Below are 11,379 nucleotides of genomic sequence, written 5' to 3' on the forward strand. Positions count from 1 at the left end.
AGCCTACATTGAAAAGCTCTTGACAAGATTCGGGATGCTTAATGTTAAGCCTATCGATACTCCATGTGCTGCAAATTTTTATCCTACCATGAGTGATGAAATGTCTGAAGGGGAAATCGATTATATGTCACGTGTTCTTTATGCTAGTGCTGTAAGAAGTTTGATGTATGCTATGGTTTGTACAAGACCAGATCTTGCACACGCAGTCAGTGTTGTCAGTTTTCGGTACCTTAAGGGTACATCTGATATTGGTCTTGTCTATGGAGACAAGGATCCGAGACTGGTTACTGGATATTCTGATTCGGATTATGCAGGAGATGTGGACAGCAGGAGATCTATGAGTGGTTACGTATTTACTTTGGGTGGTTCTGTTGTGAGCTGAAAGGCGATTTTGCAGTCGACAGTGACTTTGTCTACAACTGAGGCAGGGTATATGGCATTGACATAAGCTGTTAAGGAGGCAATATGGTTGAGAGGATTGGTCAGTGATCTTGGTCTTCATCATGATCAGGCTACTGTGTTTTGTGATAGCTTAAGTGCTATCTGCTTAGCCAAGGACCAGGTTCATCATGAGAGAACCAGCATATCGATGTAAGATACCATTTTCTGAGAGATGAGAAGAGGATTGAAGTGAAGAAGGTAGGAACAGCTGATAATCCTGCAGATATGTTCACTAAGCCGGTTCCTCATAGCAAGTTCAAGCATTGTCTTGATTTGCTAAACATCTCAAGCTGTTAAATCTGGTACTGATGGGCGTTTGACCCTGAGGGGCATCTGGCTCGAAGAGAGAATCTGGCCCAAGTGAGGGCATATGGCTCTGATGAGCATCTGGTCCGACGGGACATCTGATATCTGAGTTCGATGGAACATCTGAGCAAAGAGAGAGTCTGGTACATCTGTATTCTGAGCACGAAGAAGTGCATTCTGGTACATCTGATTATGCAGGATTTAAGTTAAGGTGGAGATTTGTTGAATAATGTCTTGAATCTGTTGGACCTTAGTCTTTTGAGGCCCACTAGTGCTAGGGTTTTCCGGGACACAACTATATATATTCTGTGACTCCTCTAAACCTAGTTAGCAGCCGTAGAGAAACTAGATCTGATCTTCTTGTACACAGATCTCTGTAATTCCTCCATCAATAAAATCTCTCTTTCCCCGTGGACGTAGCCGTTAGAGGCGAACCACGTTAAATCTCTGTATCTTTCTTTATTGTTTATCCATCTGTTAATCTCTATCTTCTCACTTCCGTCACAACAACAATAGCAGTTTATTGAGAAGCACAAATCTGCATCCTCCTTTGCACGAGCTAGGACTGATGCAGAATCATATCGCGTTTGCTGAAAGACCAGTGCATTTCTGGCTTTCCATAGGTGCCATAAAATCCAAGGAAACGTTCGTCTAACGAGAGTGGTGTCCTGTCTCTTTCTTGTAATGATGATAGGGAATTCTTGACGACGACCACATCTCCACTGCTGTGGCACACTGAAATATTTATAATTAATTCATAATTAGCATTATATAAAAATCAATCACTTAAAGAGGCAAACTTACTAATGTAACCATCTGATATCTCATTTTTTCTCACGTTTTTGTTTATGAATTTTCTTTAGGACTAGTGGAGAACTTTGTTATTATTTTGGGTCAGATCTGAATCATTGGGGGGGGACATTAGGAACGTTTTACAAATGATTATGCTTAGGTCTTTTTTCCATTCCAAGTGCACTATTATTATATCAGAAAATGATACTCTTTCGTTCTTTTATAAATGACGCTTTGGGTCTTTTCACACAAATTTAGGTAACCAGGTATAATACCTACTCTAACCTTTTATAATTAATTAATTTACTCTAAACTATAAGGGCATGATTAACCCCGGTCTTTTAACCGGGGTTTTTAACTCATGATTTGACATTTTTTTTGTTTTTTTTACACTTTTTGGCTAAAAGACGTCTCTTATATCTCTTATTTAAGAGACGGTTCTTAGCTTTTCTTAGTTAAAATCTAAGAAAAGTTAAGAACCGTCTCTTACCCGAAGTTAAGAACTCTAGTTAAGAGATTTGGGTTAATGATGATCTAACTACTACAAGATAAAACAAGGGTAAAAATGTCAACTTTTGTTATATTTTGTCTAGGAGTTTGTAAACAACGAATATTGTGAAACAAAATCAAAGTTGTAAAACATCATGTATAAAAATACGGAGGGAGTAGAAGAAAACTAATTTAAAATGCGTCTCAGATTATTTCAATAATATCTTATTCAAAAAAACATTAATGCACAAAATTCATCATTCGACGTTTTTCAAACATCACTAGGTGTTTTCATGCACCATGTGCAGAAATAAAGTTTTAAAATTATATTTATAAATAAGATAAAATAAATTTTTTATTCACATCTATATTTAATAATATATATATATCTTGGAAATATTTTTATTTATTTATTTTGATTAATATATATTAAAAAAAATTCTATAAAATTAAGGGAAAGTTTTGTTATGTATAATTAACAAAACATAAAATTAAATAATATTTCTAAAATTTGAAAATATTAAATAGAAATAATCATAATATGATTAGAATTTTTTTTTGAAAATGCATAACTTTTTTAAGATTCGTTTTAGTAATAAAAATTATAAAATTATGTAAATAAAATTAAATAATATTTTTGAAAATTATTATATCCCCTATATATTATTTGAGAAGCATTACAACTTCGTTTTGTAGGCACATGTCATCACTAAGATGATTCTTAGAATCATTAGACAAATATGTTGGTCCATCTAATTATATAATAAGCTTTTTATTAAACTAACAATAAATTCATCATTAATGTACTTTATTATTTCCTTAAATAAAATTTACGGAATTGCCTAATATGGCTAAAGTATATATGGCAATTAATGATTTGAATAATAAAGATTTGATAAAAAAATAGTGTATCTTCTATCATATTTGTTTAATTTTAAAATATTAAATAAATTAAACAACCACAATAACCATATAATAAAAATTTAGATTTTTATTTATATGTTATATTTTGAATTTTTACAAACGGCTATAAATTAATAAAACTGTTAAGAATCTCACATTCAAATTTTATGATCCATTGTTTAAAATTTTTGTTATAACAAAATACAAATGATTACAAAAATTATATAAGTAAAAAGTATAATTTAATTAATTATTAAGATTAATCTATATGTCGTTTTAAATTAAACTATAAACCATATAAAATACAATATTTTAGTTTCAAAATTTACTTTGAACAACTTTTTAAATAAAAGTTTTGAACGATCATTGACAACTTATTTTTTAAATTTTTTTTATAAATTACTAAAACTATTAATCCCACAATGAAAATTTTATTATCAGTAATTTAAATTTTTTTCTATAAAAGATATAAATGATCAAAAAAACTATATGAGTAGAAATCATCATTTAATAGACATTAATACTAAAAATATACTAAAATATATTATCTATGTTAGTATCATTTAAATTTAATTACATATCCTATCAAATATAAAAAAAAAATTTGGATTAATAAAATTGTTTTATATGTTCGCACCAATTTAATTATATATTTAATAGTGACTGAAATTTAATTATTTAATATATATTAATTATTTCATAATATGTAAAAATATTTAATACATAAAATAAATTTTATATATAATGTTGATCCCGCGCAAGGCGCGGATCTTAACCTAATATTACTATATTTCTAAATTTACTATTTATTGTTATATTAATGATGATTTATAAGTTATTATCTTATTCTATAAACTTACCAAAATTATAAAACAACATTAAATGTAAATTTCCATGTCACAATTAGTCCAACCCATGTCATCTTTAATAGTATGTCATGTCATCATTTTGTTTTCAAAATTAACGTATTGATGACATGTGTCAAAATCAATTGGTAAATAATATATAGGGAATCCCACATGTTATCAATAAAAGTGTTGCTATGTTTTGAAATATTTGTTTTGGTAAAAAATTTGAAATGTTTCGCTTTTGTATGTCTTTCATGTTTTCTATATATAGGGTTTTAGATTTTTTCTTAAATTCTTCTTTAAGCTTTAAGGTCCTAAATTTCTTTTTAAACAATGTTATTATCCAACATATATACACAGAACTGAGATAAAAAGATAAATCAGCAGGTATTCTTACGGTGAGTTTGTTAAGCCCATTCATTTTTACAGGCCACTACTTTGTAACCAGATTTAATTGGTTTTTCATTATTATTATTTTTTTAAATTACAGCACAGGACCCTTGCAAACTTTGAACCAGGCCTCTGTATAACCCGCACATATTTTTAATTAATATTCATAACTGTAATTGATAATTTAAATTGTGATATGTGTTTACAAAATTGTAAGAAAACAAGATAGCAATTTAGATGACTTCAGACCACGTATAATGGTTTCAAAATCCAACACCTTCAATTTCATATTGTAATAATCTTTTTTTTCTTTCACATCATCATTCAATACAGTGATACACCACAATAATTTTGTTTGATAAAATTCAATACCATATTTTACTAATTAATAATTATTTTTTCTACATTCAAATTAAATAAACATAGTCTCTATTTATAGATAATTTAAAATAATAAATTTTTGTATAAATTATTTAATTTATAAAAAATAAAAATAAATTATTTAATTTATAATGTGATTATATGTTTTAAATAATTAAGAACATATGAACAAATCAAAAATCATTAGAAAGTGACATGTATCTTTGGTGGTCTCTACTTTTTTTTTATTCTAACATGTTAAATCTTTCCAACACCAAATAATTCACATTATCAAATTGTAATTTTCAACATTCTCATTGTAGTGATTCAATTAAAACTTTTATTTAACACCTGAATTGTACGTAGTCTATTAAGACATCTCCAACCATGACACCAAATTTGGTGTTGAAATTACACCAAATTTGATATTTTGGTGTCATACTTTTTTTTCATCTCCAACCATAGCACCAAAAGTAATATTATATATTATTTTATGTTTTCAGTTTTAATAATTTTATTTTATTATTATTTGTAATTGATAAATAATTATTTTTATCACTTTTACATATTGTGTTTTTAATTATTTTGCAGTTTTATGTTTATAATATTTACTTACATTTATATTTTTTGGTTTAACGATATTATATTTTTTATGTATTTATTTTATATAAAAATTATATAAAAAATTGCAAGCTATTAATTATGAAAACCACATAACAAAATAATATATTTATTTTATGTTTTGAGTGTTTATTTTAAACTTAATATGCATTTTAACCTTATCTAACTTATATTAATAATTTTTTTATTTTATAAAATACTAATTAAAATTTTATATTAGTAAAAATAAAATATAAATTTCTACGATACTTTTTACAATATAAAGTAATTGGTAATAATTATTTAGTACTTTTTACTTGAAAAGTAATAAAAATATTTTAATTATGTAAAAATAATTAAAAATATAAATAATACAGTATATTTATGTTTAGTTACAAATTTGAACTAATTAATAATAATAATTAAATTATATTATTAAATGAAACACAATAAAATATTTATATTAAATATTTGATGTGATGAATATTATTACACCAAATTTGATGGAATAGTATAATTGTTAGTGTTTTATGGAAATGAAATCACACCAGATTTAGTATTCTGGTGTCCCACTGAAGTTGACCTTAATTCCTTACTCATTCATGTCCAAGTAGTAAATTAGTTATACATCCACGCATATGTTCCACGTTGAAATGGCCTTCCATCGGTATTATTTGTCCGCTCTTGAATGCGAGGACACAACAGTTAATATAAAGTTAAAAACCATCACATCAAATCCGAAGACCAATTGGATAAGCTACTTTTTGACTTATATTACGGCTTGTTATAGAATGTAACCTTTGTGTTTCAAAAAAAAAAAAACTTTTTGGATAACAATTAACAAAAATCAGTTATAAACCATGGACACATAGTGTATTCTAACATATGATTTAAATATCATTATAAATAATATATGACATGTAACATAATATGTTGGTTACAAAGGCACACATAGTAACGAACATAACTTATATTATTAGAACGTAAATCTTTTTGCAATCCTATACTTTCTACAGATAAAAAATGTTAACTTGTTTGAACCGAAAATGGTGTGTTTGTCGGATTCATACAATGAAGAATTTAAGAAATAGATTTTTTAGATTTTTGAGGCTAAAGAAAAATCAACATAGAAATCAAATGAAAAAAAAAATATCAAAAAGAATTTATTGATTAAAGATTATATTACATGTATGATTACAAGTGTAAATAAATCTAAGAATCAATAAGCTCTTTGTATGAAATGTTTAATATGTAAAATGGGAGAAGAGAGATCCTTTCTAAGAAGGAGGTAGTTCCTTATTTATAGAAAGATATGTCTAGGGTTTCCTAGTAAAATGGGTCTAGCTCATTGTCTAATGGGCCTTGAGGGAAGATGTAAATCCATCCCCAACAGTAAGTCCCCCAAAGTTCGTTGAGAGAGATGAAATCGATCTCTGCGAAGTTTACGAATAGGGTTTATTAGACAATGAACTAGACACATTCATGCCTATGACGGTTTAGGCGAGTTTATTTCGAACTTGTGCCTAGTAAGAAGCGAGTTTGCTTTAAACTCGTGTTTAGCGAAAGACGAGTTTACTTGACTCATGCTAAGACATAGGCGAGTTTACTGAGAGCTCGTGCCTAGTGGAAGGAGAGCTTCTGTAAACTCATGCCTAGCCAAAGACGAGTTTTTGTAAACTTGTGTCTAACACTAAGCGAGTCGACCGCAAACTCGTGCCTAATAAAAAGCAAGTTCAATTTAAACTTGTGCCTAAAATGCATGTTTACCAAACTATTGCCGACCCGAAGTGTCGTGTTGAGATCGTGTGTGTCGAGCAAGTTGTTGGCGTGTATGCTCGTCAGGCTATGATAACGTTGATGAACGCAGTGTTTGCTGGTCAAGAGAACCATGGCATGGTCTAGGAGATCAGAGTCACCGGCAAGGGCAGCGTCTCGTAGAGCACCGTCTCCGGCAAGAGTGGCTATTAACACGAGCAGCAACACACTGTTTGGAACTTGTTGCTTTAGCATCTTCAGCTTGAGTTGTTTCAACAACTTTAGCATCACCTGAACAACACCCACCTCCATGGTGGTGATGATGATGGCCGTGGCTTGCGTGGTGATGAATCTGCTTACCCTTGAGATTCTTTCGCATGTCATAGGCATCCTCTCCATCCGCGTAATACTTAGCTTCCACATCGTTAATCTGGTAGCCTAATGTCTCCGTGTAGAGATTGAACGCTGCTCTGTTACTTCTCCTCACATGCAATGAAACATACTCTGCCCCGTAAAACTGTTCCATGGCGGCTTGAGCGGCGGTCATGAGCTTAGTGGCGATGCCGAGCTTGCGATGGGTGCGGAGAACGGCGAGGGAAGTGATGTAGCTGTGGCACTCGTTGCTCTCCTCTTCCATCTTGGCAAGGACGTAGCCGACGATGCGACCGTTGTAGTCCTCGGCGACGTAGAGAAGCTGAGGCTAAGAGAGGATGTGGTAGAGGTACTACTTCATCTGGTAGTTCTCGGGAAGGAACATTAGGTTGCAGGCTTGCATCGCGAGAAGATCGTCCACCGTTGCTCGCCTGATGCAAACCATGGCTGCTGCTGCGGATTGCGATTCTCTAGAGGAGGCTTAGGGTTTTGGTCTAGTGGTTTCGGGATTAAACACAGGCTGAGTCCGACACGTGATTAAACTCGAGACGTGGCGGTGGAGAAGCGCACTCTTTGACGAGCTGACAGAGTATAGGGAGGCGTTCTCACCAACCACGAGCATGGAACTGAGAGGAATCTCTGAAACCACGAGATGGAGGCATAGAGAGAGGGACAGTGACATAGCTTGAGGTGATACAGTCTCATATGCTAACAACAAAGAACGAGACTCGAGCATCGCCGAGATCGCCATTGCCGCTCCGATCAAGTCCTCCGCTCTTCCCCGATCTTCCTGAACCCAAGGACCAGAAGTGGGCAAGATACCGTTAACTTCACCGGTGGATCGAGATGTTGTCTTCACCGGCGGATCGAGACGGAGCTTCACCGGCTGATCGAGACGGAGCTTCACCGGCGCGTCTACGAGGATCGAGGCTACAAGCTCTACGAGGATCTTTGGTTCTTTGGTGGGTACGTCCAAAGCAAAGCTTTCAATCTTGGTTCAAGAGATCAAACTCTCGGCGATGCAGTGATCGGACACGGACGACGAAGACGATGAACTCGGCGTGTTTGGTCAATTAGGCGAAGAGGATGATGAGAAAGCTTCTTCCTTTAAAGTAGAGACCACCATGGTTTGCCGGAAAGCTCGTGCCTTTGAAGTAGAGATGATGAACTCCGCGTGTTTTCCTTGTCGGCAAGCTCCGGAAGCTTCGAACTTTTCTCCGCGTGTTCTCCTTGTCTTCGTGAAAGAAACAACACGACATTGTTGCTTCCTTTTTTTTTTTTTTTTTTCAAGTTGGATAGATTTCAAGATAGTTCTCTTTGAGTCCCCTCCTTCTAGCGCCAACTGTTTGAACCGAAAATGGTGTGTTTGTCGGATACAATGAAGAATTTAAGAATTAGATTTCTTAGATTCTTGAGCCTAAAGAGAAATCAACATAGAAATCAAATGGAAAAAGAACATCAAAAAGAATTTATTGATTAAAGATTATATTACATGTATGATTACAAGTGTAAATAAATCTAAGAATCAATAAGCTCTTTGTATGAAGTGTTTAATATGTAAAATGGGAGAAGTGAGATCATTTCTAAGAAGGAGGTAGTTCCTTATTTATAGAAAGATATGTCTAGGGTTTCCTAGTAAAATGAGTCTAGCTCATTGTCTAATGGACCTTGAAGAAGAATGTAAATCCACCCCTAACACTAATGCATGTACTAAGTGGATATTACACTTTTTTTTTATTATAATAGACATCCTGTGTTTTTAAAACAATGATCTTGTTTCAAAAAGATTGACATTTTAGGTTTTAAATACACTTCTCTGACTAATCTTAAGTGGATATTACACTTTTTTTTATTATAATAGACATCTTGTGTTTTTAAAACAATGATCCTGTTTCAAAAAGATTGACATTTTAGGTTTTAAATACACTTCTCTGACTAATCTTACTCTGTTAAAAAGAGAATATAAGCTCCATTGATTCTATCCACCTCAGCAAATTAAATCAGTCAATAAAATATGATTTTTTGCCATGTCACTATTTATTGACATGATTTTTTTTCAATGTCACTATTTATTGAATCCAATAAAATACTTCATCTTCATTGTTCTTATTGAAGTCTCTGAAATTGCCGTTATCCTACATTTAAGAACTTCCATTTTTTAAAACTTAATTCTCTTCGTTGATCCTTGCAAGATGAGAGACGGTGACATTTCAACTTCCGTTGTTTCTCTCTTTATAACTCTTTCGCTGAATCTTAGCCAAAGGTATCACTTCTTATAATTTGGAATCCTGCTAAATTTTAGATGTAATATTTAGTTTACAAAACGAAATAAAATAACCATACACTACATTCTCATCTTTATTGTGTTAATCATGTTATTCTTTTTTGGTTTCGTATGATGGAAACCTATTTTACAACACATAATCCATGATACATTTGAGAAACTAAAAATAAAAACTTAAGCCTTTTTCAAAACTAAAAAATTAAAATAGAAAACTCTGTACTACAAAATATATGCAGAACATACTAAAAAACATTCGGTTTAAATGTGCCAGACAAGAATATATTCTAAATTTACACTAAATACAATCTAGAATACAAAAATATACATATAAAATGACAAGTTTTACCAAATTATACCATATCATTCGCGTGTAAATACCCACATAGTATATGGAATAATATGTTCAAATAATAGAAAAATTGTCTGATCACAATGATCCAAATAACATACCACTATTTTAAGGGAATAGATAAATATGCAAAGTTATAAATTTTAAAATTACAAGTAACACGTAAAATTGTAGGACAAAAAAATTGAGTTCAATAAATAAAATTACATAAAGTTAACAATTTTTTAAAAATAAATACAAAAGACAATACAAAATATAAACCGCGCGTAGCGCGGTTAAAGAATCTAGTGTTAATAAACTGTGAATTTTAACTAATATTAATTGAGAGTAAGTGAATTCTTGAATTATTATTGGGGTTATAGTAGCTGGAAAGTGTTTAATGTGAGAAAGTAATGTACTTACAAGAAAATAATAGTCGTAATTTTCGTGTGGAAAAACTAAAATTCATTCTGTCAAAAAAGGAGTATTATTTTCTTTGGAAATAACTCCAGTAACTATATGTAATATACTCTCTATGCTTCATAATGTATGATGTTTTAAATTAAAGCTAAAAAAATCACTTTTGTTTAAAACTAATTTTAAATATTTAAACTAAAAGTAATTCAATCAATTATAAAAGAAACTGTAAAATCTATTTGGTTAAATATTTTTAATAAAATTAAAATTAGCATAGAAATGCTAAATCATCTTACATTTTCTAACAACAAAAACTTTATAATCATCATATATTATGAAATGGAGAGAGTAAGAAAAAGAACAAAGGTTCTGAAATAAATCAATACAGATAGGGCCTGGGACGGATCCGGATATCCGGGAAATTTAGGATATCCGGATCCGACGGATCCGTGGATTTAATATTCGGATCCGGATTTGTGGATTTCGGATTTTTGGATTTCGGATATCCGTCTCGATATTCTATTACCCGCGGATATCCGGATCCGTAAAAATAATTTTTTTTTAAAAAATACTAATTTTTGTAATATAATACATAAATTATATATTTATACAGGATTTATAAATATATTTATATGTCTATAATATTGTAAAAACTAAAATATAATATTATAAGATTAATTCATGTATAAATATTAATATATCAAATATAAATATTAATAAAATTTAAATATTTAATGTATTTTAAAAATATGGATCCGGATCCAGATATCCGGACCTAAAAATTAAGATATCCGGATCCGGATTCGATTTGCACGGATCCAAGATTTTACTATTTAGATTTGGATCCAGACATCCCGAATATTCTATTTTCGGAGCGGATCCAGAGCGGATCTCGGATCGAATCCAGATCTCGGATAATAAGTCCCAGGCCTAAATACAGGTAGGATGACCAAGTAGTAAATTCACTGAGTAATAAATGAAATGTCAATGTCTAGTTTTATGCGCCTGGATGTTATTCCTTATACTTAAGTCCTCTTGCTTGAACTTTTTTCTTTGACATGTCCTCTTGGCTAGTCTCGAGAGGACACTTTTAA

The 11,379-nt window shown here is 31.3% G+C and overlaps 1 pseudogene; it reads right to left on the minus strand.

The window, feature by feature from the left end:
* Positions 1-7,041: 7,041 nt before the first annotated feature.
* LOC106297331 lies at positions 7,042-7,701 on the minus strand (annotated as a pseudogene).
* Positions 7,702-11,379: the final 3,678 nt, after the last annotated feature.

Source organism: Brassica oleracea, chromosome C6 (assembly GCF_000695525.1).
Source record: "Brassica oleracea var. oleracea cultivar TO1000 chromosome C6, BOL, whole genome shotgun sequence".
Classification (NCBI taxonomy): Eukaryota; Viridiplantae; Streptophyta; class Magnoliopsida; order Brassicales; family Brassicaceae; genus Brassica; species Brassica oleracea.